This window comes from Peromyscus leucopus, chromosome 4 (genome assembly GCF_004664715.2).
Source record: "Peromyscus leucopus breed LL Stock chromosome 4, UCI_PerLeu_2.1, whole genome shotgun sequence".
Taxonomy (NCBI): domain Eukaryota; kingdom Metazoa; phylum Chordata; class Mammalia; order Rodentia; family Cricetidae; genus Peromyscus; species Peromyscus leucopus.
In genome coordinates this window covers 19,550,162-19,572,246 of record NC_051066.1, presented here as the reverse complement: position 1 = coordinate 19,572,246, position 22,085 = coordinate 19,550,162, and the positions used below count along the sequence as shown (strand labels likewise).

The following is a 22,085-nucleotide window of genomic DNA, read 5'->3' as shown; positions in this document are numbered from 1 at the left end:
TGCATTATTAAACAAAAGTTCCACAGCATAAACAAATGTAACACATCTTCAACAAATATTCCATTACAGCTCTACAGACTCAGACTGACCAGGTTTCTACTTTGTTGAATACTAAAGAGTTCTGATTCAGAATTTCTTCCCTGTAGTGTAGAGGTATTTATTGATTATGTTCTAGTGTGTAGACCTATGATACTCAAATTTCCACCTGTGTGTGATTCACTGAGAGTCTGGGGCTCCCAATCTGCCTAGTCAGCAAACGTCTTTTAAAACAGACAGAATATTCAGACTGTATCCTCAGATATAAGCTGCTGTGGGTACTGACATTTTCCAAGACTGCCAGAGCTGACATTGTGCCTGGCATAGTCCCATGTCAATACTGGTATTAAAAGTTTTTAATAAGACAATTGAAGATGTTAGCTTGCTAAAGGAAGGCTCTGTTAGGGCGACACAGAAAGTACTACTTTGGATGGTTGGTTTGAAGGAGCTACCTAGTTAAGCACTATCTCAGGGCAAAGGGTGACTATACTTTTTTTATTCATTTACTCATTTACATTCATTCAGTATTTATTAAACTCTACTTTTTTAATGAGGCACTAGGAAAATCCATGAGGAAGAGAACTGTAAACTTCAACCATCTCTCAAAGGACATGGGTGATAAGTACATATGGGATAATTCAAAAGCAATGGCAACTTCTATACATTATAAAAAACATGAAAATAATGGGTCACATGAGCTCACATGTCACCAGTTTAGTCTTCTAATGTTTTTGTTATCTGTAAATAATTTCCCCATGTCACTTAGACTCCTAATATTCTCAAAGACAGAAATTAGAGGAACTGTCTCACAGCAGTTAGATGGATCTCAACTGAAAAATAAAGTGTAAAAGAGGCTGGTTGTAGGATGTACACATGCTGATGAGGTAGGCATGGGGATCATGAGTTCAAGGCTAGTCTCAGATACAAATTTTTAAAAATTCATAAAAAGGAATATATGTTGGAGGTGCTTAGTGGTTCATCTAAGTAAATGGCAGATATTAAGTTAGAGCTGAAAATTTTAACCATAATTCCAAATATATAGGATGAATATAGTTTAAAAAGTTAGAAGGAAAAAATAATATTGATGTGATTTTAGTTATTTAATAAGTATATTCAAAGTGCAGGTCGATCTATAGTTATAAAACATAAATATTTAACATTTCAAACACTGAACAAAGCTGGACATGCATGAACACATTTAAACAGTTTGTAATACTAAAATAAGGCATGTTTGTTGAAACTGATGCCTTTGTCGATACACATAAACAAAACATACTCACATGCTAAAAGTGTGTTTTTTTTTTTCGTAGAACTTGGTAACTATCGGTTATGTTCACCCACCCCACATAACCAGTTAAAATCACAAGTGAATCAATCACAAGTTACATCAAAAAGACTTTTAAAGATAAAATAATGGCCTTTGTTACCCAGTTTATTCATAAAGTTCTCACATGAGTTTTACCTAGGTGTTCTTCCACAGTATCAGACAAGTCAGACTAGCCTAGTCCTGAGTAGAACTCTGTTTGATACACAAGTCTCACAAAGTTACGTGGATGGTTGTTCATTGATGTCCTGACAATTGCTGTTGACAAGAATCCATTAAGACAGGTTTTCATTGCACTGAGGACAAAGGCAGACATGTTTATGCTCAGTTATCTATGTATACTCCTTTGATACTTTTATGATTGGAGAGAGCAGAAACACAGCAAACTACAATCCGTTTCAGACTCCATAGCCACACATGACCCTAATTCCCTCTTAGACATAGTTTTCCCAGCTGTAAATCAGGCTGGCTTCAGTATTTCCTTTTTCTGTGGATATTATATAAATATTAGAAAAAATGTAGAAGCTATGTGTATATATGAAAATAAAATAGTAATTATATATTATCAAACCACAATGAACTGTTATTATGTTTTTACATTATGCATTTGTATGCATACACATACATTTATAGAGTTGCATAAACTTTTATATTTTTATGCATACACATACATTTATAGAGTTGCATAAACTTTTATATTTTTATGCTTTATAAGAATAATAAGTGATTCGGAATAAAAGGTGTCAGAACAAAACAATGGTGGCATCATGTAGCACAGCCTTTTAAATTCATGTTTCTATCTATTTAAAAGCCAAAAGCAGCTGACATAAAACATCTTAATTTTTAGTGACTGTGTTACACAAAAGTCTATCCAGTGAAGTTCAGCAACACAGCTCTCTGTTTGTTAGAGATGTGTGGAGAGCGGAGGAATGGTGGGTAAAGCAAGATCCTGGTGGGCGCAGGGAGTGGTGTTCTGCCAGGTCAAATATTCTTTAAATTTTCCACTTTCCCCACATAATAACTAATTAGACTGTTTTTTCCTCTAGTGAACATTTACTCACTATGATTTGCTTTTAGATTCTACAGTTACTTCAGCTGACATCTAGACTTTCATTTATTTTGGGAAAGGTGCTAGAGAATGAATCCAGGAGTTCTCTCATGCTGAACAAATACTACCACTGACTGTAAAATCAAGCTTTTCTACAGTTTTCACTTTGAGAGAGGGACTCACTAAATTGTTCAGACAAGCATTGCACTTAATCTGTAGTCCACACAGGCCTTGAACTTGCAATCCTCTTCCTGCAGTCTCCCATGCAGCTGAAATAATAGGCCTTCACCACCATGCTCAGCTGACTTTGAAATTTTTAAAGCGAAAATCCCCAATTACATATCTGCCTGTGGTTTCCTGTGTTCCTCCTGGCTTTATGGCAGCTGTAAGAACTGTTTCTCTCTAGCACAGCTCTTCTGAATCACTCCTGCATTCTGCCAGGGTTCTGGCTTTGAAGACACAGGACCATATAGGTAGGGGGAGACAGAATCTGTTTCTTCATTTTCTCTGGTTAAAATGCATGAACTGATACTATGTCTCTCCTTTCAGTTCTATCATCTGTGTGGCAATTTGAAATTCTCCCTGGGGTCTAAAAGAAGTTTAGTGTTTGTTGAACCAATTGATTGTGATATAAATTAAGGTCCTTTGTGTGTCTGTGGATGCCATGACAGTACATGTAGCCTGTGCCAAGGACCAGTGTCTAACACTGTCTACCACTTATGTATAACATTAATTTTTAATAATTTCATGCAAATTGAATTTTTAAAAACACCTTCAGCTGCTTAGAGACTGAATATCTGATACTGTCAACAATGGAGCTTAGGATCCTAACATGTCGGCATAAACTCACAAATAGATTTGTTCTTGTAACTGTAAGAGTAAGGTATGTACATAAGACTTCAAGAACATTAGTTCAGGGTATAAAATACATTCATAGTATATATTTTTAAATGGAAATATTTAAATGGAAATGGAAATATTCCTCATCTAGCTTGTGCGACCCAAAGTATTATATTACTTCATCTTGTAAATGTAGATATTTGGATTCTAGAATTTAAAAATAAATATAAATATACAATGAATATATAATAAAGTAGTATTGCTATATTATTTTAAGGGGTAAACTTGCATTATAATAAAATTTTTATTTATTTTTTTGTTTTTTATTTAAAAGTTTTTTTTCATTTTACATACCGATTACAGTTACCCCCCCTACTCACCCTCTACAACACCCCCCATCCACTCCTCAGAGTGAATCCTTTGTGACTCCATGAAGAGTCAACAAAGCCTGGCATATCAAACAGAGGCATTACCAAGCCCCTCCCTCCTGTATCTAGGCTGACCAAGGTATCCCTTCATAGGGAATGGGCTCTAAAAAGTCATTTCATGCACTAGAGATAAATCCTAGCTCCACTGCCAGTGACCCCCACATACTGCCCAAGCCACACATCTGTCACCCACATTCAGAGGGCCTAGTTTGGTCCCATGCAGGTTCCCCAGCTGTTAGTCCAGAGTCAGAGAGCTCCAACTAGCTTGGATCAGCTGTCTCTGTGGGTTTCCCCATCATGATCTTGACCCCCTTGCTCATATAATCCCTCCTTCCTCTCTTTGACTGGATTCTGGGAGCTTCAACCTGTGCTTAGCTGTGCATCTCTGCATCTGCTTCCATCAGTTACTGGATGAAGGTTCTTTGATGACATAGGGTAGTCATCAATCTGATTACAGAGGAAGGCCAGTTCAGGGACCCCCTCCACTATTGGTTAGAGTCTTAGCTGGGTTAATCCTTATAGGTTCCTAGAAATTTCCCTAGTACCAAGTTTCTCCCTAACCCCATAATGGCTCCTTCTATAAAGATATCTCTTTCCCTGCTCTCCCTCTCTGTCCCTCCCACAACTCAACCATTCCATTCCCTCGTGTTCTTTTGCCACCTCCCCTTATCTTCCCCACATGCTACTCAGGAGATCTTATCTATTTCCCTTCCTAAGGGGATCCATGAATGTCTCTCTTAGGGCCCTCCTTGTTACCTAGCTTCTCTGGGGTTGTGGATTGTAGCCTCGTTATTCTTTGTTTTATGTCTAATAACCACTTATGAGTGAGTGAGTGAGTGAGTAAGTGAGTACGAGTACATACTGTATTTGTCTTTTGGGATCTAGGTTATCTCACTCAGAATTTTTTTTTTCTAGTCCCACTATAAAAAAAAAGTGGTTGCCTGCAAATTCATAATGTAATTTTTTTTTTTTTTTTTTTTTACAGCTGAGTAATACTCCGTTGTGTAAATGTACCACATTTTCTATTCATTCTTTGGTTGAAGGGCATCTAGGTTGTTTCAAGGTTCTAGCTATTATGAATAATACTGCTATGATCATAGTTGAGCAAGTATCTTTGTGGTATGAATGTGCATCCTTTGGGTATATGCCTAAGAGTGGTATAGCTGGATCATGAGGTAAATTGATACCCAGTTTTCTGAGAAACTGCCATACTGATTTCCAAAGTGGTTATGCAAGTTTGTACTCCTGCCAGCAATGGAGGAGTATTCCCCTTACTTCACATCCTCTCCAGCATAGACTGTCATCAATGTTTTTGATCTTAGCCATTCTGACAGGTGTCAGATGGTATCTCATAGAAAATTTTATTAATGGTAATTTTACTTTCATCCCTGATATTGGTATTTGTCTAGTTATCATTAAATTCATATTTGTTTTTCAGTGACTTACAAAAGAACCCCAAAGAAACAGAAAATTTTTCTTTAATCAGAGGCAAAAGTACTTTTTTTTTTACTGTGACAAGTAATCAAATAATTCTCTTTAAGAATCTGTGAATTAACCTTGACTTCCTATGATCTTCTTGTATTTCTAATAGAAGTCTTAAATTATTTTATCCTTCTCTAGTGAATAGTGTGTGTGTGTGTGTGTGTGTATGTGATGTGTGTCTGGGTATGCATTTCTATGTGCTGTGTGTGTGCACGTGTACTTGCACATGTGATACACTTGTTCATGTTCACTTCTTCCTGTGTTTAAGTATGCCTGTGAACATGCCCTGGTCTGGTGAGTGGGTAGAAGTCAGAAGACAAGCTTGGGTGTTAATCATACTTATGACCTTGTTTGAAACAGGGTATCTTCTGGTTGTCACTGTATAAAGAAAACTGTCTGGCTTGTGAACTTTGAGATTTTCCTGTCTCCACCCCCACCTCACAGAAGGAGCTCAAGGATTACAAATATACATACCACTGTGTCTTTTGTTACATGCACTCTGTGATGCTAAACTTGGGCCTTAAGCCATGGAGGCCTGAGCTTTACCCGCTAATCTATCTCTCCAAGTCTATAAACTCTTTTTACCAAAGAATTATACTTCAATGGTGCTACTTAAAGTTTATATTATCATTATTATTCTTATAAGGTACAGTATCATTTAATTTAGAAGAGATTTTCCCTAGGCTATAATGAGTATTTTCTGTGATTGATGAGCAGAGAAAACAGAGATAGGCAAACTAGTTAGAAAGCAACTAAAGCAGAAGAAAATTACAATTTGTCTTTATTTCTAGAAATAGCAGAACAGATAAGGTGAAATCAAATTAGAGAGTCATACAGATTGTGATGGATAAGAAACAGTGAAAACTCAGGATTAGTGTATAAGTCTCACTGGAAATGTACCACTGTTAAGTAGAAAATAAAAAGGGAAATTGTGTTTGGAAAAGAAAAAGGCCTTGACATATGTTATTGATTCATGAAGTTATATGTTAAATTTAAATGTTGAATATCCAAATGTACAGACACAACCACTTCGAAAACAATCAGAGATCATACTCCATGCTCTGAGTCACTAGTAAAAGCATAATTGGTGACTTTAATAAGCACAGGACCTGGTAAATGCTTTAGAAATATGTCATATGTATGTTAGGCATCCTCTGCTTAGAGTAACCTCAATGAACTTTCAATACTTTTGTTTAATTCAAAGGGATTATGAGAGGAAAAAGGAAACAACAAAGATATAAAAACTTGGACTCTCTATGAAATCTTGATTTCTTGTGTAATTTAAGACATAATGGACTACACTTTCATTTTTAAAACTATGTAAACAAACATAGGGGAAATAATTGTAGAGAGATAAATCCCTAGTATAAGAAAAACTAATTTTAAAAGAAAAGCATGGCCATTAGTCACATTAAATAGGAAGCAGAGGTTGTAAGGAGGTAAACCTGAAATATATGTTCCAGATTTAGGTATGGCTTTAAAATGTGGAGTGGAAAATGCTTGTCTGTGTGTGAGCTACATGAGAAACTCTTGTAAATTGTTAGTAATAGGGATTCTCACAACACTACAATTATGTTCTTAATTCTTTGAGTTGGGGTTTAAACATTGTGGTAGCCTATATCCGATTGAACTATCCAGCTTTACAAAAAGGAAAACAGCCTGGAGTTAGTTTGTGCTGGGCATTCCATGAACCATGAGGACCTGGCTTCGGTTCTAGTTTGCCTCCTTTCTGTGATTGCATTCATTTCTGTCCTTCATGTGAACCTTCACATAGCAAAGTAGGCAACGTCAGTGAGCATTATTGCTTGACCATCACAGTCTCGTAGATGCCCTCCATTCCCTAATTACACTTCTACTCTGAAACAATTTACTGCTCTTTTTCTTCTTCGTGCTCATATTTATTTATGCATTTATATATTTTGGGGAACAGTTTAATTTTGTTTTCTCTTCACAAAATAATCGCAAAGCCTAGGACAATGACACCACAAGCATAGTTTTAAAGGTAATCCTGGTCTCCATGATTTCAAAATATAACCAAGCTTCCTTGTTAAAAAAACAAACAGCCGGGCGTTGGTGGCGCACGCCTTTAATCCCAGCACTCGGGAGGCAGAGGCAGGCGGATCTCTGTGAGTTCAAGGCCAGCCTGGGCTACCAAGTGAGCTCCAGGAAAGGCGCAAAGCTACACAGAGAAACCCTGTCTCGAAAAAAAAAAAAACAAAAAAAAAAAACAAACAAATGTATGAAGCCCTCAGTTAAGTTCAAACACATATAAATTTATACTTATATTTGTTTCTGGAAATTTGTATTCTGGTTTAACGCACATGATATGCAAGCAAGTCACTAAAATGTTGATTGTTATAAGGTACAAAGAAGAACTATGTATATTTATATTCTGGTGGATAATTTATATTACCTTTTAAACCATAGTCAGTTTCATGATTGTGGTTAAGCTGCTTCTTAAATAATGCATCCATACCAACATTTCTGTGGCTCAAAACACTTTTAGTATTTGGGTTAAATTCAGAGAAGGTCTATATGAGATTAGAAAGTTTACATTGGCTCTTTAAGGCTTAGATTGTAGAAAGAAATCATTAAATTCTGACACGATGATGAGGACAAGACTGAAATGGTTATTAGTGGACTGTAATGAGCATGTTGGTGTTGGGATAAAAACATAGGCAATAATGTGTTTTGACCACGCATAACAAATAATTTTACCTGCTTGTTCATTAAAAAGAATGAGATTTGTAAAAGATCTGAAAAGTTAGTTTCCATTCAGGGTAAAATCTGTCAGGAGCATATAAAGGGTACAACTGGTAAAATTCTCATGTAGCATTCACAAAGCCCGGACTTCACACCCCAGCACCATGTGAACAGGGTGGAGTGGCATAAAAGCCAGTGATCCTTTCACTTGGAACATCGAGGCAAGAGAAACAGAAGTTCAAGGGCATCCTCATCTTCATACTCAGTTAGAGGCCAGCGTAAGCTTCGTGAGACCATGCTTCTATATTTTAGAAAAGAAAGAAAAAAGATCTGACAGGAGCAGCCCCGAGCATGTATACACTGCTGCCTTACTAGTTAAGTGAGCCAGGCTCATCTTAAGGGTTGTGCTGCATCAGCCTGGTGTACATTTGCATGGACAGTGGTTTTGAGGCTAGCAGATGCCCTAACTTGTTCTTTTCAGTGTTCATGTTCGCATTCCTGACTCACTGGCTGAAAAATAAAGAGTGGAGCAGTTGTTTGAACTTACCCACTCCTTGCGATTTTTTTTTCTGAAAATATTGCTTGCTAAACTATTCTTTAGTTTATGAATATTGAAAGTCTAATTGTTACAGGTAAGCCCTGTGTTCCCTGTTTTACAATCATCCTCACTATAGTTTCATGAATTTGCTATTGTGATTGTTATTATAAAGATGGGAAATCTGAGGCTTAAAAAATGTGTTCAGTTAGTGAATGGCTTGCCTACCTAAGTAATCCATTTTCCTCATTTCCTATACTGCTGTTTAAAATAATGAGGCAATGGGAAGAAATGGGTAACTCACATACATTATGACCCAATTAGATTCCTTTTTACTGTGCCACACTTTTAAACAGACTGTCACTGGTGGTTGCCTTTCTCCTAAGCAGAATTGTATTCTAAAAATGTCTGATAATAATTCATTAAATTACTTTTCTTTCCTTTATGCTAGCTTTAAAGTGGCCTCTTGCCATATTGCTAAGGTTAAAAACACTTTGCTCCCCATGTTCAGTTTATCTTTATGCTTGTTCAGGCAAGAACTGAAACTGGATTGCATTTGACAACAGAGTGTAGAGACAGAAATTTTGTAGTGCACAGAGCTTCTGCATACATGCATCAGTTCAGAGCAGATGGATCTTTAGAGGGAGAATGAAGAAGACACTGAACTGATGCTCCTTCAAGACTGCAGAGGTGCAAGCATATGTCACAGCACTGCCATTTATGATTTTTCAGTGATTAAGTACTAAAACAAAAAAAATGAGACAACAATATATTATCTCAGTATTTTCTAGGTTTTGAAAATGGTAAAGGACAAAAAGGGAACCTATTACTTTTTGGCATAATCATTAGGTAGTTGAAAAGTTAGTCATTTAAGCTGAATGGCATATCAATGTCAGCTGAAGGGTGCAAATAAAAGATGGACAGTCAAAACAATATGATATTAATGTATGATCTTGTTATTAATGTATATTTATCCTTGTTAGAAAGCCCTGCTCCATTTTTTCTCATATGTTCAATATGCATGTACAACTTCCTTTGACCAGTAAAGTATAAAATAAGTTATTTGAATTGCTTATAGATAGACACTTTAAGAGCCAGGGTGTAGTTACCTACATTTCCAGTTCTTAGCTGGTAATTGTGAAAGCATGTGCTAAGTGGAGCACCAGTTTCCTTAAGCCTCTAAAAGGTTACAAATTGGGCAGCTTTGCATTGCTGAAAAGAAATACTTATGAAGCATCCTTTGGATAGAGTTTTATTTAGCTCACAGTTTGGAACGCTCATGTCCAAAGTCAGGCAATCAAGCAAGGATCATTTGTTTGGATGGTGGTGAGGACAGGAAATGGGTGCACATCATGGTAGGACCCTGTATAAGTGACATCTTGGAAAGGAGTAGAGAAAGGGAGAGACTGGTTTCCTGGTTCTTGAAGTGGACCTCCTTATCATCTTGGCTGATGCCTGAGTCCTGAGCCATGTGTTCTTGGTTTCTTATGAAAAGAATAAAAAAGTCACACTATTTTTCAAAAAAGAAGCTGGGTAATGTTATTTGGAGCCTAATAATACTGACAGCCGAGCAAAGTGAGACTCTCATACCCTACAGCCTGTAGTTGCTTTTTATGGGGCCTAATAGAAGGAGGGGCTAGTAACTGAAGAAGGTGTTTTGGGTGGTTATCTAATTTCATTGATAAATTTGGTCATATTGTCATTTTCCTACTACACAAATTCCTTCCCATGATACACCTGATTATACTCCTATGCTGGTGCAATTTATACATAAGCATAAGGTTAGAAATAGGGGATTCTCCCTAAAAGTGTTAGAGAAGCACAATTTTACCTTACTGCACACACACCCCCAAGCCAGTTCCGGTTGGATCTGGATAGTCCTTCTATTCTTCATCCCTGGATACATTAGGGATACGTTTGAATATAAACTACCTCAATTGTGTAGTTGCTAGGGGTGAGGAAACCTATACTATTGTTCAGAGACAGGAATACAGATGCTGACAGAGAGCAGAGGGGCTTCCAAGGTTGCTGGGTGCAGCGTTGGGATTGTTGTGTTTATGTTCACTGCAAGTGCAGGGCAAGGAATTAGACTGCAAAGTAGTGTTTTGTAAGGAGGGAGGGGTGAGGCACGTCTTTAATCCCAGCCCTTGGGAGACAGAGGTGGGGAATCTCTGTGAATTTGAGTCTAGTGTTATCTACATAGTACATTCCAGGCCAGTCAGGTCTAAACAATGAGTCTTATTTAAAAAAAAAGAAAAACCAAAATCAAAACATGAGGGGAATATGTACATAGCCAGAACTATAGAGAGTCCTAGGCAAAGCCTGTCCTGTTCGCCTGTCTCACACCTGCTGTTGGGCTCTGTTCTGTTTCCATGGCTCTGTCATCACTCAGTAGGAAAACCCCAGGAACTATGCCTTTAATCACCATTCATCCTTGGGGGACACAAACCATCTTCTAACCACACAGATCTGTAGTGACAAGTTGAGAACTGAACTGGGTCTTGATATTTAAAGCTGTTACTGCAGAATAGACCTGTCTGTTCTGTTTCATTACCATGTTGTAGATTTCTTTATGGTGTGAATTATATCTTACTAGTATATCCCCACTATAGAAATAGTGTCATAAATATCACATCACTGAATGACTTAATGACTGGAGAAATAAATATTTGCTACACTCTTTGGGAACACAGGCTTCCGTGGCATAGCAAGAGCAGCAGTATGAGAGCCATCTGGAAATGAGGAAACGTTATTTGCATAATGTATGGGCTATAAATAAATGTATTTCACTGCTACGTGCCAAAGGTTACCACTAATTGTGTTAAGGAGCAGGAGGAAGAGCCTGGGGACTTCCATTAGTGAAGAAACTTGAAGTTGTTGCCAATCATAAGAAAGGCAACAGGGAATTTTAAGGTGAAAGTACTGCTCTCTCTCTCATTTTTATCTTGTTCACATGAAACATAAAATGTGCTACCATCACAAATTTCATTGTAGTTTGTACAGCGGTAGCTGCAGAACTTTTTCAGAGCAAACACAAGATGAATGAGACTTATGAATTGCCTAGTGATCCAGAAACACAGCCAGTTCTTACACGTGTAATGGAAAGAATTGGTTAATAGGAAAATATGTATTATAAAAAGTAAACAGGCATAAATGTTAACTGAAATGAACAGACACAAAACACAGTTTGTTTTCTTAGTTGACATAGTACAGACCTGCTCAGGCATCCCTTATTGACCAAACATGATTACTCCCTGCTAAGGTGCTTCTACTTGGGTTAGAGAAGTATACACATGGACTGACTAGGTATCCTTGACATCTGTTGATGGGTCAGTAACTGTGAGTGCAGTTGACAGCATAGTGTTGCACTGTTCCTCACCTAACTATGTAGATTAGTTCCCCTTCTCCCATCTTCCTGGTTTCCTTAGGAAAACTGTTCAGGGAACTTGCACCTGAAGCTTCCAGTGGAACATGGTGCCATAATGTTCTCCACTCCATTTCCAGTTCTCATGCCTGTACTTCTTACAACTCCCACCCACCTCGACCTCATCTTGAAGTTCTGGTGCCCATGCTGTTCTTTTTAAGTCTATCTCAACTACTCATCAAACTCCTCTAGTTGGATGTATGTGAGCACTGTGATAAGAGTCCTACTGAACGAAAAAAGGGACATTCTGGTTTTTAGACTCTTGCCTGCATGCAACACCAATTCTTCTTTTCTTGATTGTATTTTGTTTGTTTGATATTTTGCTTTCTGGATCCTAAACTGTGAGTCTGGCTGGCCTCAAAAGTAAGATCTTCCTCAGCCTCTCAAGTGTTGTAATTATAGATGTGTGCCAACACATCCAGCCAGTATGTCTAACTTTAAATCTTCCTTCCATACCCACCCTTTCATTAAGGTAGAAGATGTATTACAACCTCAGGGAGCCATTTCCTTCCCCAAGTAGCAAATTGTCAATTCTTGTAACAAAGACTATAGCTGAAAAATGAAGACCAAAATATAAACAGTGCTGGTAGTCTCCTTCAAGAGTACTTTGGGGAAGAATAGGAATACTTTCTTGTGGAAGGACTTGTCATTCTCAAAAAGAAAATGTGCAGTCTGCAATGAAGCATGGTAATACCTATGAAGGAACTGTAGATTAAAAATACAAGAGAAAACATTTCAGGGTGAGCTGTGTCACACTGCCATTACCAACTCCTATTTACAATGAAAGTAAACGAGAAGTTGGACATTGTGGTGCACATTTGTAATACAGAAAGCCAAGGTGGGCTGGGAGGTTGTGAATTTGGAGCTAGCTTGTTCTATATGGCAAGAACTTCTCTCAAAAAAAGGAAGAAAGAAAGAAAAGAAAGAAAGGAAGAAGGAAGGAAGGAAGGGAGGGAGGGAGGGAGGGAGGAAAAACTTCTTATGTCCTTTAAAATTTATAGTATTTTAGGAGATTAACACAGAAGGGTACAGGATGCCTCATGAAACTCAAAGAGACTGGACAGTTCCTATTTTGATTTTGTCTATTGACACAGCTGGGGGAAAAAGCAAAACAAAAGAGAAACAATGAGAAGGAGAAGCCTAAGTCTCAAAAGTTTATTGGGTTAGCAAAATATTAACTGTATTGATGAAAACTTTTTTAAGTCAACTGGCTTTCCAGAAAAACAAACTTCCTGGATCTCAGTTTCTGAGGTGTTATCAGGGCTGCATTGACAAAAGGATGGGCATCAGAATCTGATTGCAATAACACTTGCTTTTCTGAGACCAACCATTCCAAGAGGCTGTATTCTAAGAAAATGATGGCGGATTAAAGTGCTGATCAGAAGAATCACAAGCTATGGTTACCTTTTTAGAGCTTTATGGGAGGGGGGAGAGAGGGAAAGGGAGGGAGAGAGAGAGAGAGAGAGAGAGAGAGAGAGAGAGAGAGAGAGAGAGAGAGACACGGAAGGAGAGAGAGTGAAAAGAGAAGGGGGGAGTGCACAGAGGGCCCACCCGTTTTTTTAGGCTGGGTCGCCATCGCAGGCTAGTGACGTAATTAAGGACAGAATCCTTACAGATGGTCCTGTTGAAAATTTTTTATTCCAAAGAACTCACTTTAGGTACCACAATGTGCTTTAATTATTTCATTAAATCTATAAGAACAACTTATTTTCTCACTGTTGTACCCATTTTGTGAAACCCCCAGAGACCACCAAGGAGCTTGTTTCTGATGCGAGCACCTAAGGGTCCTTTTATTCAGGTTCAACCTGGGCCACTGCATGGCAAATGGAAGGAAATGGGGTGGCAACCAGGAGCCCAGGTGTAGAGGGTTTTTATAGGGGAAAACCACAAGCCAGGAATTGGTAAATTGGGATTGGGCAGAAGGGACATGGGGCAAGGTGATTTTCTGAAACTATTGAAACCACATTTGAAACCATTGGGTTAGACTTCTGGCAGGGAACCACAACCTGCTGAACAGGATTATCTGGATTGCTCAGCAGGATTGTTTAGATAGCTTCAAGGGCCATAAACCACAGATACAATGTCTGGAGGAGGATACTGCTCTGTATCTGTTTGATTTATCATGGTTCATTCCTGAGGTCCTTCCTGAAACTGAGTAAAGCAGGTGGTCTGAGATGGTGGCCCTTTCCCTAAAATGGAGCCTGCACAGTTAAGTCTAAGCCCCACAGTCACTTTTTAAGAAAGCTTCTATCATTGTTCCTCTGAAGTGGTGCATAAGAATAACCACAGACAGCTATCTCTTTAAACTTGTTTATAACAGAACAGACTTTTCAAAACTGAGACTTCTTAGCACAGTGTGTGAAAACCCTTGTTTCTGACTGCTTTTGAGTCAATAGGAAATCTAGGTGTTTCCCATCCTGTGTCATTCCAAGCCCCCCCCCCCGCCCCCCCCGCCCCCCTCAAAAACATAACTGAACCTAAAAATGTTTCCCTCCTAGTGGCTTCTCCTAGAGATGAGGCTGCTTCCCACCCAGGGTGCCTTTGTCCTATAGATTAACTACCTTGAATTCTTAGGAAACTCATCTACATAAATTGATTGCTGTCTGTTTGCATATCAACATAGACAGCTGCTTTGGAGATTGAGAGAGCCAGGCAAATATCATGACAGCCTGTCCTAATAACTCAATTAAAAAGTAGGCTTTGGCCCTTGCTTCTTGGAACTGAGCAGGCAGTTTCTGAGGAAGCAATAAAGGACAATCAATCTTCAACACCCCTGACAGCAGGGACGGTAGAGATAGCATGTACCAAACCTGGGCCACTGAGCCAGCTCCCACAGTCAGAGCATACTAGGCCAGCCAGCCTCCACAACAGCTCAAGGTACTAACCAAATAAGGACAAAGCCAGGGACTTCTCCAGGCCTGCCCCAAAATGGAAAAGCTGTAGCCATAACCAGCTCCTGCCAGCCCTAGCCAATTAGAACATACTAATATGATTGCCACTTGTGTTAACCAATCATATCTGAAATGACCTAACTGCCCTAGGAACTCCCCTTGACTGTGCTTAAAAGGAGCCTGGGAGCTTCTCTCAGGGTCATCCCCATCTTGCTTTTGTGTAGGATGGTGGGCCCCAGCATGCTGGAATAATAAGCACTCTTGTTGATTGCATATGTGAATGGTGGTCTTTTGTGGAATTTCTCCAGAACCCTAACAGAAGTGAGTGTGTGTGTGTGTGTGTGTGTGTGTGTGTGTGTGTGTGTGCATATGTGATTGTGTCTGTGTGAGATATATTTTTGAAAATGTACCTTGGAGCAGAAAGTGTGGAAGTATAGAAAGGAAAACACTCAGCTTTTTGCTTTTCTGTGGCCTCCAACTGGTAAACTTAACAGTTTTCACTTTTTTAGAGCAAAGAGAACAAAAAAGGATGTAGTATTGGTGAGTGTGAGATAGAAAATTGAGAACAACCAGCATAGTTGTTATTTTTATTGTATAATTCCTTTTTCATATTCAAATGTTGATGGTGATTTCCACTTTTGAAATTAGGAAAGTGAATCAAACTAACTGTAAAAGAAAATGGGGAATACTCTTAGCTATGGATGTTATAATGGTGTCCACAGTAGACTCTCTTCTAAATATGTCCACATGTACATGTTATCAAACACACAACCCTGATGTTGTTGTACTTACATTCTCAAGTTATTTCTGTGCATTGCTTGCTCTTCAGTAAGACACAGGTATTCCAAATGGGCTTGGTCACTCTGTACATTTGAACAATGAAATCAGAAATACTTGTATTTCCCATTCTCTGGCATATGTTTCAGAATATTATCATTTATTACTCTTCAAGTTTAAAAGATTTGTGAATTAACTGAAAATTGATACCCTGTCTTTATAAATAAATCTGTAACATGTTAACAGAAGTCTACACTATAAACTGTTCACGCACTAATTATCATAATTCAATGTTTTACTCTACTTAAAAACTTTTTTATCCATACATAATTAATTAAAATGTGAATGTCTGTGAAAATCTAGCTAGGCTTCTGAATAATCAAAATGAAGTAGGCAGAAGAGTTAAAGAAAGAAATGTAGGAGTTTCATGTGGTGGCTGCAAACAAGCATAGTGAACTGTAGGTCACCCTCACCCAAGAAATTTTTAAGCATAATTCCCGTTATCAAATAAATATTTTAATTTAAAAGGGCTCAAAATTATAAATAGTAAAACAACAAACACTGTGATAATTGGACTTCAAACTTATGGAGTTTTATTATTCCACAGAGCTTTAAGAGCTGTGAACAATAATTTACTAAGTAATAATAAATTATGTAGCATTACCTAAATATCTGAATTGAGATGTACTTTCTTTACCATTTCTAGGTCCAAACTTCTAGTAACACACATGTATAGGTTACTTTCTGTTTCTGTGATAAAACACTTGTCATAATTCTAGAGGGATATGAGTCCATGATGTCAGGCAACCATGGCAACAGGAAGTGGTCAAAGCTATAGAACCAGCTAAGATTTCACATCTCCAACCAGAAATAGGAAGCAGACAGAGCAAACTGAAAATAACATGTATCTTTAAACTCTCAAAGCCCATTCCCAGTGGCATACTTTCTTCAACAAATCGACACCTCTTCAGCCTCCCCAAACAGCACCTCCAACTAGGCACCGGCTATTCAGATGTCTGAGATTATAGGGGATATCTCCTTCAGATTATTACAACATGCTTTCTATATGGTGTAGGTTTGTTTGTTAGTTTCTTTATTTTGATGTTGTTGTTGTTTCTGCTTTGTTGTGTTTTGCTTTTGACACAGGATTTGTCCCTGGCAACTGTGGTTCCAAGGGTTCTCAACACCTCATACATATTAAGTAGCATTGTACTTAACTATAAGTTATCCAGTTCCCATGCATAATTTAAATTACCTCTAGGTTATTTAGACTATCTAATACAGTGTATGTAGTATGCAAATAGTCATTACAGAATACTGATAGTGTAGGCCCCACAAAAATGACTGAAAATTGTGTTCAGACAATTTTTTTTCAAAAAGTTTTTAGTTCTTTGTTGTTATAGAAACAAGAAACATATATGACTCAAAATAACTTCTAGCATATGTGAAACCCCAAGCTCAAGAGAAGATAAGTTTAAAAAAAAAAGATCACCTTTCCAGTGAGTCCTAAACACACATATGAGCTAAATTAGCTCTGTAGGCTATATTTCTACATTTGTATCTCTATCATTGATTGTCTATCTATCATCTATCTATACATATGTATGTAGCAATAATAAAGAATATGAAGCACAAAACTCACCTTTCAAAGTTTTTGCTATTTGCTTATGACATTTATTAAAAATAAATATTTTAATTGACAATAATTTTTAATAAACTAACAGATACCAATGTGAAGTATTAATATATCACTACTTTGTAACAATCCAAGACAGTTCACACTAAAATAGACCAGGTGGAACTCTGAAAACAAAAGCCATCTCCTTGTTTTTAACATGTAAATAATGAAGTCATTTGGTTTTTGTTAGAAAAGAGGTTCAGTCCCTGGAAACAGAGCCAGGTTGTCAGTTTGCTTAGCACTCCAGTCTGGAAACATTAGTTAACAAAGGAAGTACTCATAGTGTTTGGAACATTAGCCTGAGAACCATTTTCCATTTAGTCTGCAGTTAGTTAATCGAGTGTATGTTCATTTGTCCACATAGGCTATAAAATCCTACAATGAAGATGTAATTATAATTAACATTGCTGACCAGTTAAAAGGCATAAACATAGCATGGCCATCAATATGCAGTCTCTATTCGCTGACATTTCCAGTTATACCAGATGGTGACTTTAATGATGGTGCCTGGTGGTGCTTCTAATGATTTCTTTGCCTGATGGTTCTTTTATAGGGTCTGTCACATCATAGAAGGCTGAAGGGTAACTTAATAATGATCTTCAAGCATATGAAGGGTCATGAAGTATATGGTTATGAAGTGACCAGCTGTTACTCATCCAAACAAGCAGTAGTACATTTCAACTGTTCTGGGAAGATTTAACTTGATTGGGAGGTGGAACATCCTGATAATAAAAAATACTTCATGGTGACAGATACCAAAATATTTTTAAGCATTTTCTTAAAACCAGAACACACACGTTTTCTTTTCTTTTGGTGATGTATCAGAATCATTGAAGATCTATTAGTCTACATTTTTAAATTTTCATATTCCAACACGAAGTGGGATTGAATCATGACCATAATTTAGTACCTACAAGACTTTTTGTAAATTAATTATTCAACACTTTCTGTCCTTTTTCCCCCATACTACAGATGACAGGACCTAATACATAGCAGGGAAGTATTCTGCCCCAAGCTCTATTTGCAGACCCAACTTTATGTCTTTATTGGCTTATGTCTAAAACTGGGATTAGCTATTTTGTCTCAGTAACTAAGGCCAAGTTTCAAATATGTTTGTATGCTCTTATTTGGCTTTTCTTCCATGGAAATACAACCTGGTGCTATAGTGTTCTGATTTTAGTATCTGGAGTTCCAGGGATAATGAGACTTTTGGAATTATGGGGGAACACACACTTGAAAGGTTTATTCTGACACACACATACTGCCTGGGAAAGACCTCCTTTATAATATTAAGTGAAATGAAAAGAGCTGACTCTCCTTTAGAGTTTTGCTTAACTACTCAATATACAATCCACACCAGTTTCTCTACCTTCTATTTTTCTCACTTGATAAAACCAAACAAACATCTGGGAAGCTGGCACTGAGAGATGCATTTTGCTATCCCCCTTTCCATGAGGGATGGAGGCACTGTGGGAAAGTTGGGAAAAAACATGCAGCTTGTGATGTAGACAGTAGATTTTGTGCTGCAGTAGTTATTCGACACTGAACCAAATGAGAAGCATTGGTTCTGATGAATGTCAAGGAAGTGAGATGAACTAAACCTCAAGGCACTTGCTTATGAATGATTTGATTCACAAAGAGTATACCTCAGAGACTGTACAAGATACCCAGAGTTTATTGGAATCACACAGCAAGAGGGTGAAGTCAGATCATGACGGGAAGATGTGATTCTGTGGTCCAGGGAGGCTTCTCTGAAGTCCAGACATTTGCTTCTTTCCCTGTTTAAGGAGATGGATTCAGACTCTGGAAAGAGGCACAGTGGGGGTTGAAAGTAAAGATCCAAACGACCTCTGCCCACTGCTCTCATCCAGATGTGGGGATAGCAACCACGCAACAGCAGCAAATGTATTGATTAGCTTAGCTCTTGTCTCTGTCAGCTACTGTCTGATCTTACTATTCAATTTCTTCAAGGGAAAAATGGAGAAGAAATCAGAAATACTCTGAAAATACAATTATTTTGCTTTGCACCTTCAAAATACTTAACAATGCCTTTCAGGTCTGTTTTATGTTAGAATTGAAGGGGAAATGGAATGGGTGATGGGTAAACAGGTTCACTGAGGACTCAATTCTATTGCTAATTGTTTTCTGATGTTATAATTGCTGATCTCAGTTATCTTGAATTGATGTCTACTTTCTCAAAACCTACTCAACTTGTAGGTATATATACATTTATTTCTCTTTCAGTACTAAGATTTACTCAATGTCGTTAAATATTCAAATCATACAATTTGTTGTAAGATTTAGTGTCACCCTGTTTGGAGATTAACTACAATTCTAAAAAAAAAAAAAAAAAAAAAGGCAAATTCCCACTCCACACCTTGATTATAGTTTTGGAAACAACTTTTTAGATTATTGATATCGTAAAGTATAAGATAAATGCTAAAGATGGCAGTATCAATTACGGAGTTAACAAATGCTAACTCATACTTAGAAGAGGAGACAATCTATCCTACTGTAGTTCAGTGGAAGATGTTATCTCTAGAAAATATTGTCCACGTTCATGGAAGTGAGTCTGAAGTCAGTGTTTGCAATAAGGTGGGGACTGAACAGCTCAACTCAGTCTAATGATTAATGTTTTGCCAAAACATCTGAAACAGCTGTCAGCATTGAAAAACCCCATCCATGTGCAAAGGCGAGTAAAGGCACACAGTGTGATTGTCTCGGGATCTTTTCTCACCTCAAGTTGTAGGAGTTACATTAAGCCAGCTGAAGAAGCCAGTGGTAATTACAGTAGTTTACACAATAGCTTTGTTGACAGGCAAGATTGCTGATCCTTTCTAAATGGTATCTTGATGAATTAAAAGCCATGGTTTCTACTACACTTTACAAGTAGCGTTATCACTGTGCTATAGTTCACACTATAGTAATTATTTCTCTTGGTTGGTATATGTTGAGATTAGACTGTGCCCTGCACTAAGTTACTGCATTTTGTGGAAATTCGTGGCTTTTCAGGCTGAGCCTTGAACAGAGACACTTTGTTTTACAAGCAGTAACTGACTCTATTTTGAGCGCAAATGCAGAATTAGCATGACTCTGCACCCTGATGGACACATGCACACTACCATCTGTCTAGCATGCTACAGTGGGCATAGTGTAATAAATACCTTACTCCTAAAAGTGGAAAGGAGGATTTTCTATAAATATCAAAGTAATTGGAAACAGAGGACAGGTGTGTATTGAAATCATATCAGGGAAATCAGGACTGAGAACTTATCAGATACAGCATGCCAAGGAGAGGATGCAATCCCTACTTCTAGAATCCAGAAAGAGAAGCACAAAAATACTTAAAAGGTGAAGGCCTCACTAGCCTGTTGTCTCACTACCCAGTGTATGCATCAAGCCCCTGACAGGCAGAGAACTGATTGTGCCCGGGGTTCACCTGGGCTCTGTTTCCACTGTTGATGCCGCTTTCTCAATTTACCTTCTGTCTACCCACCTTTTCATCTGTCTGTGCCTGGCATTCATCCATGTACCTGTCCACTCATCTGGACTTAGCTCTGCTTGACCCCAAGGCTTGGCTCAAACCTGTGACCCAGCAACAACCTTCCACAGCATCTCCAGCAGACCTCTGACCTGGTTTATTACATTGTACCAACAGAGAATTTTGGCATTCCCATCAATTTCTCTTGGCTTCTGCCTCTAAGGCCTTTTGAAACTCTAAACTCTGCTATGGCCTCTTTAACTTTTTGCCATTCTGAAGTTTAGATAGGCAGATAGATAGATAGATGATAGACAGACAGATAGATAGATAGATAGATAGATAGATAGATAGATAGACTGATAAATTTACTGTTAATACTGAGTGTTATTACTGTTATTACATGTATCACTGTAAATAATGAGGGTTGATATTAGAATTAGGATTAGAATAAAAGAACCAGGGTTTGCCTCAACTACCTACCAAGAAAATCACAATTGCTTGGCAAGTTGTTGGCAAGAAAATTGCTGTTCATTGTGAATTGTTATACAATAAACTGACAATGTCACAAGACTCATATTCATCTGTACTGTTGAAGGCACAGGGTTACAGCTTTGCACCCCTGATTACACTAAGACCAGCATGAAGTCAAGACACAATACTATGAATTAGCTCATTAATGAACAATGGTTACTTGAATTAATTAAACCATCTTTTCTTTCTTCTCTTCTGCATTCCATTTCTCACTGAACCTGGAGTTCAGTTTTTCCAGCTACACTGCTGGCTAGAAAGCCCTCAGAGTTGAAGCAAACCCCGGCTCCACCTTTTCCCCACAGTGTTGGGGGCATGCCTGGACTCTCACATCCATGTTGGAGATCCCAGTATCAGATCCTCACAATTACACAAGTATTCTTACCTACAGAACCCGCTTGCCAGACCCAAATATCAGAGTTTTAAAAATAAAATGTTTCTAAAAATTGTTTTGTGTTCTTTCTACTTTCCAGAATTTTTCAAAGATAGTTTATTAGGGTGTTTTTCATGTAGCAAATGTGTGGTCATTGTTCCAGAAAGAAACAGGAAAAAAGTTTTCTAGTTAATTCCTTTAGTGACATCCTCACTGACAAAACCTTATACAGGAAGAGAAGCACATTGCTTGTTTATCAGATTATTACTTTCATAGGATATGGCTCCTATTATTGGTAAAAATTATAATACAGTTTTCTTTACTTTTAAAGCACAAGGATTCTGAAATATCAGTACTCTAATCCAATGTTTAAGAGCTGCAGATCACTGCTCTAATATGGCCTTTAGAACAATATGAGATTGCTCAGTCTATGTGAATCTGTAAAAGATCTGTTAACACCACCTAACAGCAGGAGGGAGGTAAGCTCATGGAACCTCATCTGGGATCCCAGCCATCACTACCACCTAACCCCATCCA

General features: G+C 37.9%; 1 protein-coding gene and 1 non-coding gene across 6 annotated transcripts in view; both read left to right on the top strand.

Annotated features, from left to right (window-relative positions):
* Positions 1 to 22,085, top strand: part of Lrp1b (LDL receptor related protein 1B) — a 1,927,307-nt gene that overhangs the window by 962,226 nt on the left and 942,996 nt on the right. The window lies entirely within an intron of this gene.
* On the top strand, positions 12,802 to 12,916 carry LOC114692859. The gene has a single exon (XR_003734471.1). It is a non-coding gene; the product is annotated as a small nucleolar RNA SNORA26 (small nucleolar RNA).